The following is a 15,150-nucleotide window of genomic DNA, read 5'->3' on the forward strand; positions in this document are numbered from 1 at the left end:
TAGAGAAGGATTCATACTACCTTTAGCAAGAATGTCTCAACAGACAACACACTATGGGTATTTGACAGCCCTTGTCACCTATACATGAAAGTCCAAACATAATGCAATTATCTTTTTACTTTCCTTTCTTTACACACGGTTCACTTTGACGGATTGACACGTATCACTAGACGCTCAATGACTTCTTGACGTAACATTATCTTGGGATTTTATTAAATCCTTTTCAACAAGTTATCCATTTTAATGTGAAAAGAAACGATGGTGATACAGAACTGAGAACGTTCTATATTTGGCACAAGTAAAGAAGAAATAGGCAATTATTGAAAATCAAAGGCCTGAACGCCATGTAACGGTTCCTTACGGGGGTCGCGGTACTGATGCTAGTATAGTTTGAAGATAAAGAAGCTGGCAGACTAAATTTCCATTGTAACGAAACCAAATGCATTCCTAATGTTGTTACGTAATTGTAAATCAGACATTCGTGTTAAAAATTAATGTATGGTAAAAATAATGTGATAAATTCTCGATGTCACACATATGTAACAGGGGTCATTATAGAGATAATCCAATTTTAAAATAACACGAATAATAACAATTATTATTATAACAACTCCGCAGAAACTAGGGAAACAGTAATAGGCCTAACCTCGAAACCTGCTACTATGGAAAAGAGATTTGGCGATCCTCTCGAAACATTTAATCCACAGGTTGAATTTGTCCAGTTGTTCCAGGTGGTATGAATTGCAGTGTTACATACCGTTCAGGAGGGATAGTTTGCTCTAAAGGAGTATGACATTTATGCGTAGACCAGGAAGCAAACAAAAACAAGTTACTTTGACTAGCTATTGGCCAAAAACAGTGCTCGTAACATATTTGTAGTTCTCTTACGCCCGTTCTTCTACTTTTCCTTGCTGTGAAGTAAATATTTCCTACTGCCCTTGCAAGATCACGCACATGAGAAAGAATCTTAGGAGGAGGAGCCTCTCCAACTTTTCGCAGCACAATAACTAACTTTCCAGTCAATTTGTGGTCCAGATTTACAGTCGGTATGACTGTATACGAATGCGGTAAGCCATTGATGTTTGCTGATCTTGATAGAACTCTCTTGGTACTTGGGCTATTTTCATGTGCATTTCCTCTTCAAATCGCGACTGTTCGGAGTTGAAAGCAAATTCCATACTGAAGAATGGGATAAGTTTCTTTATCTCATCTACAAATTTTCGAGCAGATTCCGCCGTTCACTGTGGTCGTTACGGTAAGAAAAAAGGAATAAATGTGAGATAGTGTTAATACTTTCATTCCTCTTTACCTCCTCTGCATTACTGCAGATGATGTGTCACTGAGCACATTTGTACTTTCCATGCAGTACACGTTAGGTGCCTTGTTGTTTCCACTCCCCTGTGTGGAATACATAAGTCTTGTACACTTCACTAACCTGCTGTCTTCATGATGATGATGTACCCAGCGCAGAAAACAGCACGCACGTCGTGGAATCTTTTTCTTAGGGCTGAAATTAACTTCACAAGGAACTGCTGCTACGAATAAACTATAACTCATTTGGGAAGCCTCTCGCGTTTTTATTGATATAGACACGAGAAACTATTCTTGATCACAACGTATTGAACATATCTTTCCACAGTCATTATATCGGGCTAAAATGACATGAAATACATCCTGCCACAGACAACATGTCTGTCTACTGGAACCGTCAGAACTGGCGAATAAAATTACATGAATGAAATACTACTATTACAGACAACATGTCTGTACCTAGCGACGGTCGGAACTGTAGTAAATAAAATTTCATGAAACAAATACTGCTATAACAGACAACAAGTCTGTCTACTGGAACGGTCAGAACTGGAGAGCCGGACTGCCCGAGAAACTTTGCGCGCCAAGCCAGCAAAGCGTGACCCGAACGCCACCGAAGTGCATCGGCAGTAATATCGTCAGTCTTTTGTTTCAGTAATACTTTGATAGCTGGCTGTTGAGAGAAGTTTATTTAAAAAATGAATTAATTTGGATGACAGGTTTAATTAATAACAGCAACTAAAGTTTAACGTTTAGGCGCCCTGCCGCCGAACACAGCAGCCAATCACAGAGCAGCAGCATCATGCAGGCAGTCTTTCTCACGGGAATGGTACCGAATCTAACATCTGTCACCAGTACCCCATGCCACATTGCGTCATCTCTATGCTTCTTGCATCTCCACTGCCCTGGGAATAGCTTCCTGGAGCCTAATATGATGGCTGAATAAGCCAGAAATATTACATTGTGCAACTGACGCTTTGTTTCAAATTAGGTTATCTTACGTCTTCCAATTACGTAGCACTGTTTGAAGTCATGCTACGATCCACTGCTTCCCTTGAAATCACTGTAATCTATGTCACGCGCAATTTACTGTGCATAACGTAGAAGGTAACTATCATGCATATCCTATAAATTGTGTCGAACAGCCGTGAAACCGCAGACACCAGTTTTTGTAACAAGTGCACCTTATTCTCCCATGAATATCCGTAGATTTTCTTATCTACTATACGATCATATAGTACATATACGATTATTCGAAATATGTTCTAAATTGCTTTTTACTATGCTGATGATCATGTGCCATGTACGCAATTATGTACAGTACCCGCTACTTCGACAACGACTGCCCTTCACTACGCTTCACTGGAGACAGGATATGTGGCTCCTCATCCAACAAGGATCATGAACTACATGGCTCGACATCTGTTTCCGTATTACTTTCACTTGTTAAGCACATATATTCTTCATTGCACTCCTCATGTATATTTCCCGCACAGGCGAGCAAATACGACTGACTCATCTTGCGGAAACGCTAATATTTCATCTGCCGCTTCTTTCTCACTCTGCGAAATTCCTTTGGTACCTTTCTGACGGAATGTCAATTTCGACAGGTATTGTTGTATGTGTAATGCAATGTTTGCTTTGTTAATCGTTGTCATTGATCTGCTATGTATCAACACCGTTAGCATTGTAGCACTGCTGCGAGTTACTCGTCGACTAAGTAGTTCAACTACGCTCCGTATACTCCAATGCTGCGCTCACCATTGGATACCCCAGTCCCGCCGCCTGTTGTCATTAGCAACCATTATTGTGGTTGCATGCTAGACAATGTATGTGGCACCGAATGCCGTAAGCATCATTGGCCTTTTGCAACATCGCACACAAGGTGTTCCTTGTGAGATGTACTGGTGACAAACAGACCTGAACGTAATGCCGTTACAACTACACTGAATACTGCTATAAAGAGGTATACAAAGAGAGGTAGGAAGAGCTTTCTGTTAAGCATTAGGTACAAGAGACAGATCTGAGATTAAGTGACAGATCAACACGAAAATTTCATCTCCTGCACTCACGATGTTGAGCATGAATGGAAAAAGTTCAAGAGCATCGTACAATACATTTTGCATATGTATGTGCCGGCCAATCTTGTGTGGATAAGAAAAGACAGACCGTGGTGCGATAACGACGTGGACGTAATACTTGCTGTTCCCATCGGGCTGCCTGATATCAATGAGTTTCCTTACCTCTGACCCCTCTGGTACTTGATTTCGGTGAGTCCCCTGGCCTCTCACCACAATTGTGATTCACAATAAATCCTTAATCTGACGACCATCCATTTTGAAACATTCATTAATTCGCGCATGGAATGCATGTACTCAACTTAAAAGCATTGTAAATTTTAGTTACTGTGAAAGGGCTAAAAGGACTCATCGAAATCAAGCACCACAATGCTGGGAGGCAAGTGCACTTGCCGCTATCAAGCATTCCGATGGCAACAGACAAGTATTACATCATTTACTTGGAATCTTCTCAAACAACCCGTAACATACATAAATAAGACTCACAAGAGAGCAGCATATTTTATTTACAGAATTTGAAACCCTGTTTGTAGAGAAGAAGATGTTGCGAAATTTCCTTGTTTAGTATCTAGTGCATTGCAGCAAAGTCAGTCGATCATGCTCCACATGAACACAATAACTTAGAGACAAGATTGATACACAGGTTTTGTGCTGTGCTGATAATTAGTTGGATGGCTTGAAGCAGAACACCTTCATCAGTATATAATCAAAATATTAATCACGGCCTTGCCGTTTTAAATGAAAATAGTTATTAATCTTTTCTTTTCCCACATCTTTTATTCTAGTTTCCTGTCGTATGTATCCCCATTATATACAGCATTTCGTCTCTTCAACTTCAACTTCCTCAAATTCATTAGCCATCTAGAATACTGGACACTTTGTGAGCGTGGTGCAACGTTACGAAACCTTTGTTTAGAATCACCTCCAAATACTGAATTATACCTAACTAGCGACTTGCCCTGGTTTCGCACAGGTAGCACTAGGTACCTACGGCTGGTTGATAGGGATGGCGGTTTTCGCTGAAGCAACCGGTCCTCGTTTGAATCGATCTTTTTAACTCCAGTTTAACATGAATGCAAAAGCCGCTCAAAATAACTAGTTTCTGAAATAACCCATTTTCGGTTCTTAATTCCTATTATAACCCTTTAATAAAAGTAGATGTCGAACAAAGACTGAAAATCTTTTACACCCTCATTTTCAAGACACATAGCAACAAAACACTAAATTAAATAGGCTTTTGTAGAAAGGTAATAAGTTGAATACCACAATAAAATCACAAATTTTCTCCTACTGACTGTAACTCATAAAAATCAAGTCGCAATCGAAGATCGCACCAATACTTAGGCATTTAGAATAGTGAATGCTAAAGAATGAAAAGAAAGGTTGAAGAACTTAGTCTGCATATTAACTTTTCTGAGTGCAAAAATTACAAGTAGACAAGGGCTTATTATGTAGCCAAAGGCAACAGATCAGTAGCTTCTATTTTTATTGTAAAACTGTTTTTCCTTTCGTGACGTTACAAGTTTGTTACGTCTGCACCCATTCTTCATCTTTTAAAACAAATTGTATGTTGTACTTCACTGGTACCGCACTTCGTAAAATACGAGTGCTTGTAGGCTAAGAATGGTGACACTCTGTAACATGACTACAGTCCGTCGCCAACAGCGAGAAATTATCTCATAGATCAGATGGGGTAAGTCTGGCATACTGCATCTACACGAGTACCATCCAACAGACTACGCTACACGGTAATAGACGCATTATTGTCTCAGTGGTGCTGTGCAGATTCTTAAGCCATATGTTTGTTCTACAGATACTTAAGCCATATATTTGTTTCTCGTTTCTGCCAGCACTGTTATTAAAATAGCATTGAGAATACCACAATATTTAAAAGCATTGGAAATTTTAATGCCGGCCTGAGTGGCCGAGCGGTTCTAGGCGCTACAGTCTGTAACCGCGCGACCGCTACGGTCGCAGGTTCAAATCCTGCCTCGGCCATGGATGTGTGTGATGTCCTTAGGTTAGATAGGTTTAAGTAGTTCTAAGTTCTAGGGGACTGATGACCACAGCAGTTAAGTCCCTTAGTGCTCAGAGCCAATTGAACCATTTTTGAAATTTTAATTGTTTTTTTTAAGATTTATTTAAAATTAAAAATTCTAGTATTGGTGCTGTGGCTAACTGATATCTCTTTGTTTTCTTTTTATCCGGTTATTAGTAAAACATAATACACAGCTGTTATAAGAGACCGAAGAGATACTGAAAACACTGGTTATCCAGAACTATAATATCGATATCGGATTTAACCAGCCGTTTATATGTAGCGCTAATAAACTATGCACACAAAACTCCCTCGTAAATCAACCTGTGTAGTAATGAAATCCGTAATAAAATTGCTAAATTAGTGCCTAAGATCAGCCTTCACATAGAGGCAGAAAAACGCAGCGGGGCGGACATTAATTTATTCATCAAAGCTCATCGAATTTGCACAAATTACTTATAAACACGAATGTCGCTCGTGAATCAGTAAATCTATCAGTGAAAACCGTATAAAATGCCTGTTATAATTCCTGAGACTAGCTTTCACATACACACAGAAAAAGGCGGCGGCGGAGTTTAAATTATATGAATTATAAATGCATACAGTTCCATCAACCGTGCACGCCCTACTTCCCACGACGTAGCTGAGCTCTCTGAAAATGTTTTAAAATTCATATGTCCGGTCACGATATGTGAGTTCCCGCATAAAGCTGTGAGAAGATTAAAGGGAACCTAAGTACTATAACATGTCAGGAAACCCCAATTCATTGTATGCTCCTGCCAGATCCTAAAACACCACGAGAACCTCTGTTTCCTCGCGGAAGACTTCGATATAAACTGTAAAGGGGAACGTAACAGTTCAGTACCCTTACCTGAGTACGACCATCCATATTCAGGTTTTAAGTGATTTCCCTATACCACTCCAGACAAATGCTTGATGGTTCCTATAGTTTCCATCCCCACAGCTTATCGTCAATCTCTGATGACCTTGATGTGAACGGGAGATTAAACCCTAATCTTCCTTTTTTTACTCCTTCCTTTTTCTGCACTAAAGTCCACTTCATTACATAAGATATGAATGGATACACTTGTACAGTCTCTAATGCCTTTAATACTGCAGTATGGCTAGCATTATTTGTGCGTGTTTTGTAGACATTGATTTAGGAAGAAGTATCTCCTTACTACTTTACTTTTTATGAATAATAACGGGAGTTACAAGAGAAAAATTCTAAACAAAACACTTCTGAATCTGAGATATTTATAGTGTCTCGTATTCTGCATGGAACAAAACTTTATAACAGAAGTGATTCATCGCGTGTTTTAGGGACCGATATAAAGTGAGAATCACATATTCGTGGATAACTGTAAATTTTTAAAATTTGCCCTAGAATTTCCAATTAGAGAGCGTTACTCTTAAGTGTGACTGTTTAGCGAAAATTACAATACAAATTGGGCATTCAGTGTAATGAAACGATGAAACACATGCACAGAGAGAGAGAGATAGAGAGAGAGAGAGAGTAGGGAGAGGGTGAAACTTCGTATCGGCATATAACGTACGCGTCTAAATTAACAAAAATGCATCTGCCGAGCTTAACGTACCAGTCAGACAGAAGAATCACCATCAACAGCGTAAAATTCCACGAGACCCCATCCAAAGTCTGGACATCGGATCAAAGTCTAGTGATTATTTCCAGGATGTCTGAATATTTATCAAAGTTTCAAAAAGTCAACTGTACTACTATAGCTTCGGATCGAGGGCAATGCAATAACGTATACCTGTGACCATGGCAACGGAGATATTTCGGAGGTTGTTCAGGAGTTTTGGTAAAGGCCTAAGGGACGTGTGGTCCCTGGCTGGGAGTTACAGAGTAATTGCATTGCCCTTGGTTTCTAATCCAAGTTTATATCTGTATTTACACCACAACGAAAATGTAGACGGTATAAGTTAAGTGTCTAGTTTGGAAACAAAACTGCTCGATTCAGTCAGGGTGCAAGCTTACAAAAAATTCTGTATGTGAGAAAACTGGATATCTTGATTTCAAAAAAATTTTTCCTCATGTAAAGTGTGCTTTAGATAACGGAATCAACTGCTGAGAAAAACTAACTGTTGGTTGGCCATGTTTTGTGCACGTGAACAGTGTCACGTAATAAAACTTTAAACTTCATGAAAAGCAAAATATGAAATAAAGTAAATGAATCTAATTAAATGTCAACAGAAACTAATTGTGTGCTAATAACTATTTAACTATGTAACTAACACTCAGTACCGATGAACATTATGAACGTTGCGTGATACGAAGTGCAATGTTTGGCTAAGAATATCCACGTAAAATTAAATTACTGCACTAAAAATAACCCCTCATAATTAAATTACTGCTCTACTCTTCAGATAATAACTGTTTGAAATTACTAAGACCGTCCACTGATAATTAATGTAGTAGGTAGTGTGGCACCTGACAATCCGGACTACACATTGTTTACTCGAGAATGCAAGGTGAGATCTGCCCCAAAAGAAATGGACTTGCTTCTCGCTCAGTATGGTGTTTTCGCATCTGGAGTATTGACGTTCTCAAAAGCAAATACTGATCATCAGATGCAGCAGCTAAAGATAAATAATCCACCCTACATTTTTGTTTGTCAGAAACAATATGTAACTTCATGTGGTGAAAGGTAAAATTCGATCACGGCAACATCCTTACAAGTTTTCTATGAATCATGGGAAAATCTTTCTTGAGAAATCAAACACTGATTGTTGAGAAAAAGACGGCACAGTGTAAGGAGACTCTAACAGTTACAAAATTCTCTCATTAAGAACTACAAACATACCTTCAAAATTCCTCCAGAATCTTCTCCGTCAACACAAAGAACAAGAAAGCACAACAAATAGGTTTTCATCTCCATAATAACATATTCCGCACTTTCCCCCAGATTCACAAATGACAGATCTCTTTGTCTTAAAGACTCAACTACTCGCTACAATGCCTTCAATACGACTGACTAGCAAGTCAATCACAGATATATATATATATATATATATATATATATATATATATATATATATATATATATATATAAACAGTCTAGGACCCTATTAACTACTCATGCAATGCGCCCATTCATCTTCGTCGCAGTACAGTAATGCGGCCGGCCTGTGTGGCCGAGCGGTTCTAGGTGCTTCAGTCTGTAACCGCGCGACCGCTACGGTCGCAGGTTCGAATCCTGCCTCGGCCATGGATGTGTGTGATGTCCTTAGGTTAGTTAGGTTTAAGTAGTTCTAAGTTCTAGGGGACTATGACCTCAGATGTTAAGTCCCATAGTGCTCAGCGCCATTTGAACCATACAGTAAAGCCGAATTATTTACTATAGCTAAAAACATATGAGATTCTTGAAAGGGCACTTGCTGTAGACAACAGTACTGCCCAGTTTATTCTTCGCCCTCTTATGTGAATCCAGGATAGCTGAGTTCCGTGTTTTAGAAGCGAAACACAGCAGGATTGTTAGGTTTATTGATAAAGAGTTTGCCAATATTCACCTCTTATATGGGTTCCATGCGAGCAACGCGAGAACGTCGCAACAATGCTGTTCCCGAAATGTCGACAATCACGACAGAGCAGTTTTCCACCTGACAACTGTCGCATCTGTGTTCGCATTGTAGTTTTTGTGATTGCGCATTGCAACCTACCTGTATTAGTGCTATTTACTAAATAAATCTCTGAGACGAGGTTAAGCGCTACAAACAGTTGAGCGATGCATGGGTCCGGTTAGAATTTTTTCCCGATATAGCCATAGGGTCGAGCCTTACATGTCTACTTTCCTGCCCAGCAGCTAAACTACCTCTAAATGACCGTAACAGGTGATCGTTCAGCCTAATTATCCCATCAAGGACACGTAATGAGAGACCTTAAACAAGAACAAGTGGTAATAAAATGACAATAACAATAAAAATTATATATGATTATACTTATATGAGTAACGGGTGAAGATGTCACTGAAGGGTTACGTTGAATGAACTGGTTCATTCAATCAAATATTGAATTTGATAAGAATGGTGGTCCTACAGTAATTCATTTAAACATAATTTAAAGGTAATAATTATTCTCAAATGTAGTTAAGCTTGCATTTATGTTTGATTATAATTGTAGGAGATTCTTCAAATACTAGTTTACCATCACTAGTACGCGGACAACAGAGTCCCATATCGTTAACCTGAACACGAATTATTCTCCAGTTCATAAATGTATCAAGTCCATTATGGCGAACAACATACTAAAACTCACGAAGTCTTTAGTAGGATCCTGCACTATGTCGAGAATCAATACAAAATGCAACTGATGTTAAACATTAAAGTTGCACATTGTTTAGCACTCGTTAATTAAAATTTCAGTCAACTCTCAGAGGCTATGTCCCATATGGCACGGAATAATTCTAAGTACAAATGAATTTGAAAGTGTTCATGCGTCTACTTGCCGCCCGAATGCTATCAGTTTTGTAAGTATGAAACCACAGTATTTGCTCCCTTCAGCTCCCCAGCGCTTTGCCTGGGACTGTTCCACAAAGGCCAAATGGGTAAAATGGCTCTGAGCATTATGGGACTTAACATCCGAGGTCATCAGTCCCCTAGACTTAGAACTACTTAAGCCTAATGACATCACACACATCCATGCCCGAGGGAGGATTCGAACCTGTGACCGTAGCAGCAGCGTGGTTCCGGACTGAAGCGCCTAGAACCGCTCGGCCACAGCGGCCGGCAATGGGCAAATGACGGACACAGAATGACTCCAAGTGAGTACTCACTCGTGCTTTCAAAAACCTCGATTCTCCCTTCAAAGTGCATGCAACACTTAAAATACAGGAAATACACAACCGTTTGAAAAATTAAAAAAGTTACAAATTTGACAAATGATTTAAATATTAGCTCTTTCACTACTGGCCCCCATCAAACCAAACACGTTATTCTATATCTAACAGTTTATGGATATTAATTAGAACAGAAATTTTGTGCATGTGCACTTAAGACAAATAACAAATGACAGATAGTTAGAAGATGTAAACCAATAACGTTGGGCTACTCAAAAGATGTATCTTTTTATGCTGTATTTAGAAATCTTATATGCAAGCTGTGACATTTAAATTATGAGTGTTTCTGCTTCTGCCAGACTTAACTTTAAATTAAATATATTAGATATCATTTTATTCATTGCTGTAATTTTCAGATACTGCAGAATTTTTTTTCATGATAAATTTCATTTATCAGTTGCAAATAAACTTTTGGATTATTTTTACCAGTTTCGACAAATTAACTTTTCATCTTTAGAACACAAAATGAGCCTTTTAGAAGAATTTGGAATATATAAATACTCTCACCTAAATTTAAGAGATTTGTTGAATGATCAACTTGCATTAAAAACACACTATTTTGACAGCATATCACCTCTTCTAAAATGTGAAAATTAGCCCATCCCTGTCATATATTAGAATTATGTTCATGCTTTTCAAATGTATTATATATAACTTCTTTAGAAGCCTTGAATATATTTTATATGTGTTTCATTGTATGTTCCTTGTTGCTAGCACAGCAGATACATATAAATGATTCAGTTGTTATATTTTGCCAATCAGTGTTTAAAGTAATCACAATAAGTAAATATCTCAACATACCATGATATTATCATTCTATGAAGAAGATATTGACTGCTAATCTAAGTATGTTCCTGTTATATACTTTTTATAGTTGACATAAAGATATAGCCAACGTCTAAAGATTTATAAAATCCCTAATTTTGTAGGCTTCTGAAGATGACAAACAAATTTTTCGAAAACGGTAAAGAAAAAAAATCTTTCAAACTGATGATTGAAATTTATCCTGAAAAAATTAGAAATCAAGTAGTAATTTGAAGGTATGTTAAATAATCAAGGAGGAAGTTGTATGGGCAATGCCATGTTGCATTCTTTTGCAATGTAACAGTGTGGGATACAATAATCCGACACATTTACAAAATCAAAAAAAGTATAAAAGCGTACTAACTCAATAAACAAAATATTTATAAATGTGGGGATTTTAGTGACAATAGTAGAGTCCTAAGATATGATCCAGCACCTTGTTTGTCAAGATCAGATAAAGTATTCGAAAGTTATTAGTGTTCAATGGTTTTTTTAAGAATATTCATCCTCTTTAAGAACCTAACTTCTGTAGTTTTGTGGTATTTATAATATCATTGTCTCAACAAACTCACCTTGGTCCCATGAGTATGCTGACACGATTGCCTTTGTGCTACAATGAAGCTGTGTATCACCCCAGAGTTTCGAAGTATTTCTACGAAGTCGCGAAATCGATCATCTTAAAATTTACTCACACACTATACCATTCTTTCAGATGGCTAACTGCCTCTCCAACTACCCCTGCCTGTAGAGAACCATCGGTTTCTGGCCTCTGGTTGCCAGATACCGCGGGGTCTAGCGCAGCGAACTGTACCTAATCCATCGCCTTGGCCCCACCAGCGCAACACATATAGTACCATGACTCGATGATTTTTACTTAGCTGGCAGGTCGCCACCACGTGCGAAATGTTGTAGTATTACAGGCTTTCTCACTGTTGTGAAGGTATTTCCACAGGAAAAAGATAATTTATATAATAAACTAAGTAAATAGTAATCACATTAATATTCTCCAATGAGCCACAGAGGACAACGGGTTTCTCGAACCAAAATGCTCAGGTAACGTCCTTGGACAACAGTCAAAATTTGTTTATGGAGTTTCTCTTGCATGATTTTCCATTAGCTACTTTACATTCATAATACTTGTTTCCAGTTTCATAAAATTCGTAGTTGTTACCTCAGCACAGCAGTTGCACACCCAGTAAGCATTAAAATTTGTGATAAGGCAGGAGATCTACTAGAATACTACCGCATAATACGTTAAAGTTGTGCGACAACAGTATTGCATACAAAGCTAATTTTTTTTTTGTGTAATCAAATGACTGCACAGTCTTTCCACAATCTCTGTAGCCGCGTTTTTCTGTTGTCAGATGCAATAAATTCGAATGATATACGATATTATTTTTTTACTGCTATTTTTTAAGGTTTGGAGAGAGAAAAGAGGGGTACTAATGAGTGACGTAAAACACCTTCCATAAAGTGAAAGGAGGCATCCACCAAGTACAGTGTTAGTCATAATTACCTCCAGGGTCTCATAAGGTTAACCAATACCAACAAGATATAAAGAAAGCAGACACATATCAGTGGCCAAAGTATCTCTCCAAGTTCTTAACTTACATCACACTTGCTGTCCGCCCCCGGTAGCTGAGTGGTCAGCACGACAGAATGTCAATCCTAAGGGCCCAATTTCGATTCCCAGCTGGGTCGGAGATTTTCTCCGCTCAGGGACTGGGTGTTGTGTTGTCCCAATCATCATCATTTCATCCCCATCGACACGCAAGTCGTCGAAGTGGCACCAAATCGAAAGACTTGCACCCTGCGAACGGTCTACCCTACGGGAAGCCCTCGTCACACGGCACTTTTTACCACACTTTCTCAACATGAGGACTATTCGTGATGAATGCCTGCGACGTGCACGCTTGTCCAACAACAGGAGCCTTCTTCGGAAACGTGTTCAGTGGGTGACCGTCTGTAGGCATGAAATAACTGTATGTGACTGAGTGGAGTGCATCATTCCGTGACATCTTCTGAATTGCCTGTCCCCTACTGTTATGTTCTTCTACTGCATCACGGTGTCTATTACGAATCGCAACTGATATGTGTTGGGCCGTGAAATAGCTATTACGCCGGTGCTTGAATTTCCACTTCGAGCAGCAATGCGTGCCACTGTGGGTCAGGCTCTCCAGCAGCATCACAGAGCGTGGGTGTGAAGTGAGCTGGCGGATGTAGCATTTCGCTGAGTTTTTCAGTGGAGGTGCTGGAAAGCTAAAGCCAATATGAAGCACGATGGGCGCTCAGTAAATGACGAAAAACTTTTTTTCTTAAAGCAAGTTGGTTTATTCAGAATTCCAATACACCAAATTTTTCCCAAAATATTCTCCAATACACTCTCCATTCAATGCGACGGCCGGCCTCGGTGGCCGAGCGGTTCTAGGCGCTTCAGTCCGGAACCGTGCCGCTGCTACGGTCGCAGGTTCGAATCCTGCCTCGGGCATGGATGTGTGTGATGTCCTTAGGTTAGTTAGGTTTAAGTAATTCTACGTTCTAGGGGACTGATGACCTCATGCTAAGTCCCATAGTGCTCAGAGCCATTTCAACCATTTGATTGCAATGCGACGGCCTTTCGCCATCATGCTGGGAGATCCTGTATACCCAGGTGGTACCACTCTACTGGTCGCCGTTGGAGCCGATGTCTTGCATATCAATAACCTCCCCATCACCCACGTATTGTTTCGCATGAAGTGCATTTTTTAATGGGCGAAACAGATGGAAGTCGGAAGGTACGAGGTACGGGCTGTAGTGTGGATGAGGAAGAACAGTCCAGTGAGCAGACTTGTGTGAAGTTGTCATGCAGGAGGAGTAGTTGGTTTGCATTTTTGTAGCGAGGAACATGCTGAAGTCATTTCTTCAGTTTCCTGAGGGTGGCATAATATACTAACAGTGACGATCAGCCTCATAACCTGCAAATGGTTCTTCGTTGCTCTTAATAGTCTTCTGTTGAGTGGCGCACATTTGTACCCCAACTGGTGGACGAGTGTGTTAGCGCTACCAACAGAGGCGTGCAGTTGAGTAGCGAGATGTCTGATGGTGATGCGTCGATCACCTTGAATGTGAGTGTCCGCACGTTCCAACATGGCAAGAGTCACACCTGTGTTCCGCCGGCCAGCACGCTGAAGATCGGACAGATTTCCGCAACCTTGTTGCGACGGCGACAGACGGCTTGCTCAACGGCTCACCGTGCTTTTGTTCACCGTTAGGCCTCCGTAGACATTCTGCAAGCGCCTATGAATAACTGAAGTGCTGTGGTTTTCCTCCGAAAGAAACTCTACGACAGCTCTCTGCTCGGATCGCACCTCCGTTAGAGACACCATTTTGAGGAGTACATATAGTGCCGCAAAAAACTGTAGATGCTGAATGTGGAATATTCTGCAATGTTCCACAAGCAATTCTGTATTTTTTTCAAGTTAAATCAGTCGAGCAAAAAAATGTGTGGCACTACTTACTGAACGCACCTCACGTGTCTCATCTTATTTTATATTTATTGGTTAATGCCGCGTTTTGGGTTGTGTGAGAGCGCGCGCGCGCGTGTTTGTGTGTGTGTGTTTGTGTGTGTGTGTGTGTGTGTGTGTGTGTGAACGCGGGCGTGCACTCGCGACTGCGTGCCTGCTGCATGCTGTTATGCAATGTGTAAAAGACAGTGGGTAGGCATTACTCGCATCTGCGTATTTAATGATAATAATAAAAACCGAGAAAACAAGAAACTTATGGATGTTCAGCTTGTAGCCATATTTACAAACTAATTTGCAATTTGGAAGTAAAATGGCTTGTTCCATATCATAACGATTTACTGTGCGTATGATCCACGGAACATGAAACTAACTGACTGACTGACTGACTGACTGACTAACCAACTATAAGATGTCGAACTTAGTTGGGTGTCCTTCAGCTTCTTGTTACTGTAGGGCACATTTCATGCTCCTTTGTAAAGTTGGTCATTGTGGGACCAAAAATTATAATGTATGATATGTATTGAGTGAAGGTGCTCTCTTTAAAACATATTATTTATTGT

This window comes from Schistocerca piceifrons, chromosome 2 (assembly GCF_021461385.2).
Source record: "Schistocerca piceifrons isolate TAMUIC-IGC-003096 chromosome 2, iqSchPice1.1, whole genome shotgun sequence".
NCBI classification, from domain to species: domain Eukaryota; kingdom Metazoa; phylum Arthropoda; class Insecta; order Orthoptera; family Acrididae; genus Schistocerca; species Schistocerca piceifrons.